This window comes from Ylistrum balloti, unplaced genomic scaffold (assembly GCF_031769215.1).
Source record: "Ylistrum balloti isolate Yb309-2 unplaced genomic scaffold, AGI_CSIRO_Ybal_v1 Utg370758, whole genome shotgun sequence".
Lineage (NCBI taxonomy): Eukaryota > Metazoa > Mollusca > Bivalvia > Pectinida > Pectinidae > Ylistrum > Ylistrum balloti.
This window is the reverse complement of record NW_026782445.1, coordinates 1080609-1092943: the sequence shown is the minus strand read 5'-3', so window position 1 is coordinate 1092943 and position 12335 is coordinate 1080609.

The following is a 12335-nucleotide window of genomic DNA, read 5'->3' as shown; positions in this document are numbered from 1 at the left end:
AGCGTTTTGATTGGCTAAGAACAAATGAGGGACCGTTTCGAACAAAATTGTACAGGTCTTCGTTTTGTGTTGAATTTTGTTGAAATTGCGATTACTGCATCTAGGCTCAAATTATTTTTGAATGGTGATAGTATGCTTGTTTTATGCATGTACTCGACAATAGATCATGAATGTTGTCGTTTTAATACTCAACTTTGTGTCGTGTTAAACTCAAAATTAATAATCTCCAGTATATACATAAAACAACAAGCATATTATCCCCCAAACAAGACATGTATACAGGTGACTTGTCAACAGGTTTGTAAAGGATTTTCCTAATGATGTCAAGGACGTTATAATAAATATGTCAATTCCGAAAATTAACAGCACCGGCTTCTTTTAATTAATAGTTATTTTGTAAGGTTGCAACACCAGCACAGCCATCCTAAATGGATTAGAATCAAATGTAAAAACAACTAAAAATATCTGTCTGTTTTTTTGGTGTTTTTTATAAGAAATCAGCCATTTTGTTCCTGAACGCGCATCAAGCGTCTCTTTGACCTCGATATGTCTTTTAAAATGTCAGATTAACACATATCACAGCGACAAAGAGCGAAGCGCTTGCTTGACGCAGACATAGATCTTATACACATTACTAGGCTTATTTCCCGAAGATATAGCTATTAGTATGTGTATTGATGCTTATCTATTTGTATTGAGTGTATTTAACCTTGTTGTACAGGGACAAAAAACTTTATTGTTGCTCTTAGTCCAAAAGCAATGATTTCTGTTCTGTTTATAACTGTATTATTTAATGTTTACCAAAAATCAGGTGACCATCTTTATCGTATAAAAATAGTATCGGTCGTATAATCATATTTCGATTATTTTAATTGTGATTGTTCAGATCTTTATCGAAATTTTAAGACGCTCTAAATTAAATATGTGCTGCTTCAAAAAAAATTTGAATATTTTTTTGACGTGTGTAAACCAATGCATAAGGTCCGAGGGGATGGGTGGAGGTTATGGTGGGTGGAATTCCCTTTCAAACATTAACATATCGATATGGATATTTGGAAAACAAAGATTAATCAAGTTAATATCGTAACAAACACGTTTGAGGGTTGGTGTTGTATGCATAACTTTGGTCATTTATATTGTCAAAGGAATATCGATATGTTTATCAACGTTAGACAAAAGCTTGATTATGAACTTAACAATGCATGGTAGTTGTGGAAATATGTTCAAAATTAAAAAAAAAACACACACATAGAATTCAACACGATAAACGTTTTGAAAATGTCTTGTACAATTCAAAAGCAGCGAAAGGTGAAATAAATATATCGCGACTTTCTATGGCGTACCACTCATTATAAATCATAGGATGTTTTGTATCAATCTGCGGTCGGCAAAGTGGTTAAAACCCTACCACTTGGTCACGTGTTCGAGTCCTACATGTACGTGGGACAGTTGCCAGGTGCTGTCTGGTTTTTCTCTGGGAAACCGGCTTTCCTCCACAACTAAATCAGGCACGTCCTTAAGTGATCCTGGCTGTTACTAGGACGTAAAACAACAATGCAACCAATCTATTCGGCATTTTACTGAATAAAGTAGCCTGAACACTTCCAAAGTCCTTATTCAGGAGCCTAGAATCGCCTTCATTTAATTCTGTATTCAGTTGTTTATTTTCATCTCCGAATCACACCAACTCTATTGATATCTGAGAATTCTTTATTACACATGTCATCGTTACAATTAGTTCGACGTTGTAGCAATCTAATTCGCTGTTTTTCAAACATTAAAAAAAGTTGCGGTTTTGCGCGTGCAGACGGCATCCTCCCACGCGACAGGCACGTGCGAGTTGTACTGTAATCTAGTAATGTGAATCCCCTTGACAGGGGCTGTGTGGATAAAACTCTAATTTGATACATATGGTCACTTTTATTTTCATTAAAATGTTATCCGTTTTTCATCGCTGTGTTCCCAAAATAGACTCCACTCAGGCAAACACGTGGACTGTAGGATATACATGTACATGAATTAGGTAACTCTTTAATTAGGAGTTTTAATAGACGAATACAGATCTGGATGTAGGAAACCAATGCCAGGATAACCGTGAGAACTGATCGAGTTAACGGGGTCATGATTAATGAAATGGAAAACACAGTACACGGAAACAGACATGACAGAATATAGATATAAACTTTATTTACTTACACCAATTACGTAATATGTTAATGTCAATTACGTAATATGTTCATGTCAATTAAGTAATATGCTTATATCAATCACGTAAAACTAAAAGTAGCAGAGAAGAGTAGACAAGCTAAAACTAAGTGTATCAGGGTACAACGGACAAGCTAAAACTAAGTGTATCAGGGTACAACGGACAAGCTAAAACTAAGTGTATCAGGGTAGAACGGACAAGATAAAACTAAGTGTATCAGAGTAGAACGGACAAGCTAAAACTAAGTGTATCAGGGTACAACGGAAAAGCTAAAACTAAGTGTATCAGAGTAGAACGGACAAGCTAAAACTAAGGGTATCAGAGTAGAACGGACAAGCTAAAACTAAGGGTATCAGGGTACAACGGACAAGCTAAAACTAAGGGTATCAGAGTAGAACGGACAAGCTAAAACTAAGGGTATCAGGGTACAACGGACAAGATAAAACTAAGGGTATCAGGGTAGAACGGACAAGCTTAAACTAAGTGTATCAAGGTAGAACGGACAAGCTAAAACTAAGTGTATCAAGGTACAACGGACAAGCTAAAACTAAGGGTATCAAGGTAGAACGGACAAGATAAAACTAAGGGTATCAAGGTAGAACGGACAAGATAAAACTAAGGGTATCAAGGTAGAACGGACAAGATAAAACTAAGGGTATCAGGGTACAACGGACAAGCTAAAACTAAGGGTATCAGTGTACAACGGACAAGCTAAAACTAAGGGTAGCAGAGAAAAGTAGACAAGCTAAAACTAAGTGTATCAGGATAGAACGGACAAGCTAAAACTAAGTGTTTCAGGATAGAACGGACAAGCTAAAACTAAGGGTATCAAGGTACAACGGACAAGCTAAAACTAAGGGTATCAGAGTAGAACGGACAAGCTTAAACTAAAGGTATCAAGGTAGAACGGACAAGCTAAAACTAAGGGTATCAAGGTACAACGGACAAGCTAAAACTAAGGGTATCAGGGTACAACGGACAAGATAAAACTAAGGGTATCAGGGTACAACGGACAAGCTTAAACTAAGTGTATCAAGGTAGAACGGACAAGCTAAAACTAAGTGTATCAAGGTACAACGGACAAGCTAAAACTAAGGGTATGAGAGTAGAACGGACAAGATAAAACTAAGGGTATCAGAGTAGAACGGACAAGCTAAAACTAAGGGTATCAGGGTACAACGGACAAGATAAAACTAAGGGTATCAGAGTAGAACGGACAAGCTAAAACTAAGGGTATAAGAGTAGAACGGACAAGCTAAAACTAAGGGTATCAGAGTAGAACGGACAAGATAAAACTAAGGGTATCAAGGTAGAACGGACAAGATAAAACTAAGGGTATCAAGGTAGAACGGACAAGATAAAACTAAGGGTATCAAGGTAGAACGGACAAGCTAAAACTAAGTGTATCAGAGTAGAACGGACAAGCTAAAACTAAGTGTATCATGATACAACGGACAAGCTAAAACTAAGGGTATCAGGGTAGAACGGACAAGCTAAAACTAAGTGTATCAGGGTAGAACGGACAAGCTACAACTAAGGGTATCAGAGTAGAACGGACAAGATAAAACTAAGGGTATCAAGGTAGAACGGACAAGATAAAACTAAGGGTATCAAGGTAGAACGGACAAGATACAACTAAGTGTATCAGAGTAGAACGGACAAGATAAAACTAAGTGTTTCAGGGTACAACGGACAAGCTAAAACTAAGGGTATCAGGATAGAACGGACAAGCTAAAAGTAAGGGTATCAGGGTACAACGGACAAGATAAAACTAAGGGTATCAGGATAGAACGGACAGGATAAAACTAAGTGTATCAGGATAGAACGGACAAGCTAAAACTAAGTGTATCAGGGTACAACGGACAAGATAAAACTAAGGGTATCAAGGTAGAACGGACAAGCTAAAACTAAGTGTATCAGGGTACAACGGACAAGCTAAAACTAAGGGTATCAGAGTAGAACGGACAAGCTAAAACTAAGGGTATCAGGGTACAACGGACAAGATAAAACTAAGGGTATCAGGGTAGAACGGACAAGCTTAAACTAAGTGTATCAAGGTAGAACGGACAAGCTAAAACTAAGTGTATCAAGGTACAACGGACAAGCTAAAACTAAGGGTATCAAGGTAGAACGGACAAGATAAAACTAAGGGTATCAAGGTAGAACGGACAAGATAAAACTAAGGGTATCAAGGTAGAACGGACAAGCTAAAACTAAGGGTATCAGGGTAAAACGGACAAGCTAAAACTAAGGGTATCAGTGTACAACGGACAAGCTAAAACTAAGGGTAGCAGAGAAAAGTAGACAAGCTAAAACTAAGTGTATCAGGATAGAACGGACAAGCTAAAACTAAGGGTATCAAGGTACAACGGACAAGCTAAAACTAAGGGTATCAGAGTAGAACGGACAAGCTAAACTAAAGGTATCAAGGTAGAACGGACAAGCTAAAACTAAGGGTATCAAGGTACAACGGACAAGCTAAAACTAAGGGTATCAGGGTACAACGGACAAGATAAAACTAAGGGTATCAGGGTAGAACGGACAAGCTTAAACTAAGTGTATCAAGGTAGAACGGACAAGCTAAAACTAAGTGTATCAAGGTACAACGGACAAGCTAAAACTAAGGGTATGAGAGTAGAACGGACAAGCTAAAACTAAGGGTATCAGAGTAGAACGGACAAGCTAAAACTAAGGGTATCAGGGTACAACGGACAAGCTAAAACTAAGGGTATCAGAGTAGAACGGACAAGCTAAAACTAAGGGTATAAGAGTAGAACGGACAAGCTAAAACTAAGGGTATCAGAGTAGAACGGACAAGATAAAACTAAGGGTATCAAGGTAGAACGGACAAGATAAAACTAAGGGTATCAAGGTAGAACGGACAAGATAAAACTAAGGGTATCAAGGTAGAACGGACAAGCTAAAACTAAGTGTATCAGAGTAGAACGGACAAGCTAAAACTAAGGGTATCAGGGTAGAACGGACAAGCTAAAACTAAGTGTATCAGGGTACAACGGACAAGCTACAACTAAGTGTATCAGGGTAGAACGGACAAGATACAACTAAGTGTATCAGAGTAGAACGGACAAGATAAAACTAAGTGTTTCAGGGTACAACGGACAAGCTAAAACTAAGGGTATCAGAGTAGAACGGACAAGCTAAAACTAAGTGTATCAGGATAGAACGGACGAGCTAAAAGTAAGGGTATCAGGGTACAACGGACAAGATAAAACTAAGGGTATCAGGATAGAACGGACAGGATAAAACTAAGTGTATCAGGATAGAACGGACAAGCTAAAACTAAGTGTATCAGGGTACAACGGACAAGATAAAACTAAGGGTATCAGGGTACAACGGACAAGCTAAAACTAAGGGTATCAGGGTAGAACGGACAAGCTTAAATGAACTAAGTGTATCAAGGTAGAACGGACAAGCTAAAACTAAGTGTATCAAGGTACAACGGACAAGCTAAAACTAAGGGTATCAAGGTACAACGGACAAGCTTAAACTAAGTGTATCAGGGTACAACGGACAAGATAAAACTAAGGGTATCAAGGTAGAACGGACAAGCTAAAACTAAGTGTATCAGGGTACAACGGACAAGCTAAAACTAAGGGTATCAGGGTAGACCGGACAAGCTAAAACTAAGGGTAGCAGAGAAGAGTAGATAAGCTAAAACTAAGGGTAGCAGAGAAGAGTAGACAAGCTAAAACTAAGGGTAGCAGAGAAGAGTAGACAAGCTAAAACTAAGGGTAGCAGAGAAGAGTAGACAAGCTAAAACTAAGGGTAGCAGAAAAGACTGAACAAGCAAAACTCACAGTAGCAGAGTAGACTTGAGATGCTGAAATCAAGAGAAGCAGAGCAGACTACATAAGCTTAAACCCAAGGTAGAATACTGAGATCATGCTTAAAACCATAGGTAGCATACTGGGTCCAGGCTTAAACCCAAATGTATTATATATGTACTGAGAATATTCCAATTGCACTGGACATTTAGTCGAGAGAAACGAAGATTTATCTACATTGTTTCGGTAGATTGGTGGAACAAAGTGCATGGTTTGAAAACGTGTGAAGGATGACAGGTTTTGCACGTGTGGATATAACAGGACGAGCCTTGCTTCAGTACCTCACATGATAGCATGTGTTTCCTCAGTAAATATTGGGACAGCTTAATGTAGTTGATTGTCTATATCATCATCAATATATTCTTATCAAACGTTAATACAGTACGTGATTAATAAACTTTCCTGGACCTTGTTATTAACTACATGTAACTTAAGTTTATCTATAAAACAGGTGCACGTCCTATGTTGACCGTTACTGAATAAGGTTATCTGAAACGTTCTATAACAAGACAAAATATATCCCGAGAAATTAGCTCATTTTTCTTCGACCTCTGCACTCTCGGTACGATCTGCGATGATTGTATAATTTATTATCTCAGCTTGTTGTTTGTTATCGCACGTGAATATTATCATGTGAATTGCAACTTCATGTAATTTGGAACCGAAAGTAATATCCTACTTCTAGTATATCTAAATGTATGCTGGCACCACATAACTCCAGTCTCGAAAGAAAACACATTGATAATGGTTTATATGTTTGTACAACACTTCTCCGAATATTGTTTATCATTAAATATGATAATAAATTGATTATGATGAAACTCGTCTGAGTGGCGGTGTAGGGGTACTGATAATATGTGTGAAGGTTTATCATATTCCGTACCTCAGAACATTAAATTTCATTACAGTGAACAGTAAATCTAGCTATTCTTGTGATAAAATGATGGTAAATTTAAGGAGTCGGCGATCGTTATGATTTGATGATAACAGTTACGTGTTTATCCTTGATTAACATTGATACATCATTGGCACCTATTCATAAAAACACATGTCAAGGTCATTAGTTAGTGATGATGAAAATAATTATAACTCTCCAAATCAGTCGTGGGCTGGGTAATTGGAACGAATAACTGAATTGTAGTAGACTAAATTTTGTTTAGAATCGTTTGTGAATTATATTTTGTTTAGAATCGTTTGTGGGCTATATTTTGTTTAGAATCGTTTGTGAACTATATTTTGTTTAGAATCGTTTGTGAACTATGTTTTGTTTAGAATCGTTTGTGAACTATATTTTGTTTAGAATCGTTTGTGGACTATGTTTTGTTTAGAATCGTTTGTGGACTATGTTTTGTTTAGAATCGTTTGTGAACTATGTTTTGTTTAGAATCGTTGGTGGACTTTGTTTTGTTTAGAATCGTTTGTGGACTTTGTTTTGTTTAGAATCGTTGGTGGACTTTGTTTTGTTTAGAATCGTTTGTGAACTCTGTTTTGTTTAGAATCGTTTGTGAACTAAATTTTGTTTAGAATCGTTTGTGAACTAAATTTTGTTTAGAATCGTTTGTGAACTAAATTTTGTTTAGAATCGTTTGTGAACTAAATTTTGTTTAGAATCGTTGGTGGGCTATGTTTTGTTTAGAATCGTTTGTGAACTATGTTTTGTTTAGAATCGTTTGTGAACTAAATTTTGTTTAGAATCGTTTGTGAACTAAATTTTGTTTAGAATCGTTGGTGGGCTATGTTTTGTTAAGAATCGTTTGTGAACTAAATTTTGTTTAGAATCGTTTGTGAACTATGTTTTGTTTAGAATCGTTTGTGAACTAAATTTTGTTTAGAATCGTTGGTGGGCTATGTTTTGTTTAGAATCGTTTGTGAACTAAATTTTGTTTAGAATCGTTTGTGAACTAAATTTTGTTTAGAATCGTTTGTGAACTATGTTTTGTTTAGAATCGTTTGTGAACTATGTTTTGTTTAGAATCGTTTGTGAACTAAATTTTGTTTAGAATCGTTTGTGAACTAAATTTTGTTTAGAATCGTTTGTGAACTAAATTTTGTTTAGAATCGTTTGTGAACTATATTTTGTTTAGAATCGTTTGTGAACTATATTTTGTTTAGAATCGTTTGTGAACTATGTTTTGTTTAGAATCGTTGGTGGGCTATATTTTGTTTAGAATCGTTTGTGAACTATGTTTTGTTTAGAATCGTTTGTGAACTATGTTTTGTTTAGAATCGTTTGTGAACTATGTTTTGTTTAGAATCGTTTGTGAACTATGTTTTGTTTAGAATCGTTTTTGGACTATATTTTGTTTAGAATCGTTTGTGAACTATATTTTGTTTAGAATCGTTTGTGAACTAAATTTTGTTTAGAATCGTTTGTGAACTATATTTTGTTTAGAATCGTTTGTGAACTATATTTTGTTTAGAATCGTTGCTGGACTTTGTTTTGTTAAGAATCGTTTGTGAACTATATTTTGTTTAGAATCGTTTGTGAACTATGTTTTGTTTAGAATCGTTTGTGAACTATATTTTGTTTAGGTTTTTTATTTGGTTACAATCATTTTTGGTTGATACTCGTATGTAGGTAATGCTTTTGGTTGATACTCGTATGTAGGTAATGCTTTTGGTTGATACTCGTATGTAGGTAATGCTTTTGGTTGATACTCGTATGTAGGTAATGCTTTTGGTTGATACTCGTATGTAGGTAATGCTTTTGGTTGATACTCGTATGTAGGTAATGCTTTTGGTTTAGACTCGTATGTAGGTAATGCTTTTGGTTGATACTCGTATGTAGGTAATGCTTTTGGTTGATACTCGTATGTAGGTAATGCTTTTGGTTTAGACTCGTATGTAGGTAATGCTTTTGGTTGATACTCGTATGTTAATGCTTTTGGTTGATACTCGTATGTAGGTAATGCTTTTGGTTTAGACTCGTATGTAGGTAATGCTTTTGGTTGATACTCGTATGTAGGTAATGCTTTTGGTTTAGACTCGTATGTAGGTAATGCTTTCGGTTTAGACTCGTTTGTTGGATACCTTTTTTAGATTCTATAACTGAAAACCCATTACACAATTCTTAATCCATAGGACTGAATTATGAACTGTGTATAATTAGAACATAATGCCTTTCGGTGATGAATCTTTGCGGTGTTTGGAATTCTCTTACCGAGCTCCTAAGCGACAATAGTATCTTGTGTTCCCTCCTTATTTTTGCACTTTCCTGTCACCCTGAGAAGACGTTTCCCACGGTGTTACATCGTGTTATGAAGTCGTCTGTGTTGATTAACACTCGACACTAGAGCATACCTACCTGTTAGGGGCTACCTTTAGAGTTTCAAATAAGGACATTTACCTGTTCTGTACCCAGATTCATTGTACGAAACAGCTTTAATGACAAGCAATAGAAAAGAAGTGCACGTTTCGGTAATTTTCATTTTCTTCTTTTCTCTCCCAACATCGTCTCCCCTCCCCCTCCCCCCTAACCTCTTCAATCTCTCCTTACATCCGTTTTACTTCCCCTTACACATTTAGAGTTCAAATAAGAGGCAAACAAACATTGCCTGTTTAAATAAATCTTCACAGAGTGAAAAGACTGCCTTCCTTTTAAGTCAATCATCGTTTGAAAATGGAGACCTTGACAATATTACACGCTTTAAGTATGCAGACTTTCACATAACTATATAACTTCAACACAGAGCGGCCCTACTGACGTCTGATTTCTTCAACAAAATGGTTGACGTTGTCTGATATCAAATATATTTCATCTTCTGCATAAATATCTGATATTTCAAACACGTTCGCCCGAATGTTGTTGTTAGATCGCGACGTCATCAATCACTGCGCTGTCACGTGATCACATGGTCATCGCCAAGGTGACATAGCAATCAAATAATCAAAACAAGTCATACATACTTTTTACATGAGAGTAACCTTATTACAACTTCGTAGCTAAATAAATAATTTATAATATGAAATATAAACTTTCTAAACATTCGGATAATTAATCAGAATTCAAGTCAACAAATATCGTAGATACATTCAAATCAGTTTTAATGCAGTTAGGAGACAGGACAGGTTTCATGCCAAATCGTGACCATTCGGATGCTTCCGTGTAAAAGACGACGTGTTCGCGGAGAGTGACGAATGTTCCCGAACCTTCAACCGGATATTAGGTACACCCGGAAACAAACGTGTTCCTATCTTGAATGGCTAATTAATTTTTCAACGAAGGTTTTGTCACATGGCCTTCAAACCATCAACGTATATGTCTGTGGAATTCATTTGATTATTTAATACTTTTATTATGAATTCATTTCCACATGAAAGGTTGAAAATTATTTCGTCAGTCGTTTTTTTAATCCATTCGACGGGTCGACATTTCTCATTGGTGCTGCTGTAAGTGTATTGTGGGTAATAAAGTTCCAGCCAAACTTTCGTTCATAGTTGATCGTAAGGGCAGCTTGTTGGTTTTGAATTACTACACCCAATACTGGCACTCGGTATTATATACGGACTATATTCGTTACCCTATAAATTCGATATAAGACTGAGAAGTACATACCGTATTTCACATACCGTTAACGTACTATATTTTATATGGTTGATTTCTTCAGGAAGAAAGTGCTAATTAGAAAAGTTAAACTAAATATTAATTAAGTAGATAGAAGTATAGCAGCAGTTTATCTAGGTATTACGTAGTACTGTATATAAAATCTATATGAAGAAAGTGACTACATCAGTAACGGTCAGAGTAAGCACCGTTTTATAATGATATTCACCTAAATGTCGCAGAAACGATAGTCTGATATCACTTCCATTGTTGTCAACGGAAAGGACCGAAAGGTTTCCTCTGGCATTAACGTTAAGGAATTCATGTCCCATTGTAATTGCAATGAGTGCCAAGAATAAGAAAAAAAATAAGTTGTTTTGGAAAAATATAAAGAACCGAAATTTATTTGCAAGTGGTCATGCTTTGGGGATCAAACGCCCTATATTTTCCAGGGAGGGAGCTGTTGTTTAAAAACTCCCATGGAAAGTGTCCCACGCTGAAACCTTCACCTTTACGTCCTTGTCCGTTAGTCCGACTCGTGCACTGTCGTAATTAGGGTTTTAACAGTAAGCCTATATTTAACATTTTAAATTCAGTGTGTCAGATTTTGAATGTTAAGCTTGCAGAAATTAAATAAACATATTATAGAATTACTTATTTAACATATTTGGCACTATGGAAAACATGTTCACAAAACAACAAGTGTACCGCGGGACGGAATAATATACGCCCGTCCCATGTCGGAAGAAATATTCCTAACATCATGTATCGGAAAGTATACAAATATGCAAAAAGTAATACGTTTTTCGAGTCAAAATTTCAAGAATTAAACAATTTTTGCCTTTTCTACACCTGGCCCATATTTGCGAATAAAAGAGGCATAAGTCTGCAAAAAAAATAATCGCGAAATTCAGCAACGCAAACTCGTTCGAGTTACTTTGGTATGGAATATTTCTAGAGACTTTCATTAAAATCAATCTATAAGTAAAGGTAAGACGGTGCTAACAAGGAAAATTTACCGACGGACGGATGGACAGCGCAGGGTACACTATACTACGATCCGTCGTCGACGGACGAATAACAAACGTTTAAAAAAATGCTTGCAACCTATCGTCACCTGTTGGAGGTCAAGTAATTTTGATGAGCAAATGTTTATAACCCATAACCCGACGTGTGTACGTCAAAACACATTTATCATGGACTATGTATAAGTACGTACACAGAACTGGAACACGTCACTATTTCGAGGAGTTGTGGATTACCAGTCAAACAATTATTGTACTTACTTGAAGGTATTATCAAGTCATCCACAATCAAACGATATCTGGCGCCGAAATGTTTAACAAGGAAGCTCTGATAACGTGTGATTCTTCTAATCCCCCGAGATTTCGTTCCATATTTCAACACAGATATTTGTAGTAGTAATTAGAACTATTTTTTAACACTGTAAAAGTTCGCTGGAGTGCTTGTGTATCGTATCGCCGGAAAAATAACTATAATTCTCCTACGCTCCATTGCTTAGCACTGCGTGGCAGAGAGCGCCAGCAGAGAGTTTGAACGGCGAACTATCTTCTATGGTGGCCTATACGTGACATGTGAGATAGGTATTATTGTATACGGATGTCTGTCAGTGACTTTTTTATGTACGTGTATATACGATAGTTTACAGCGGCCCATAAGCAACAAGCCATGTGTGTGTGTTTCTATAGGTGTTAAGCCATGCATGTTGTTAAACAACTGA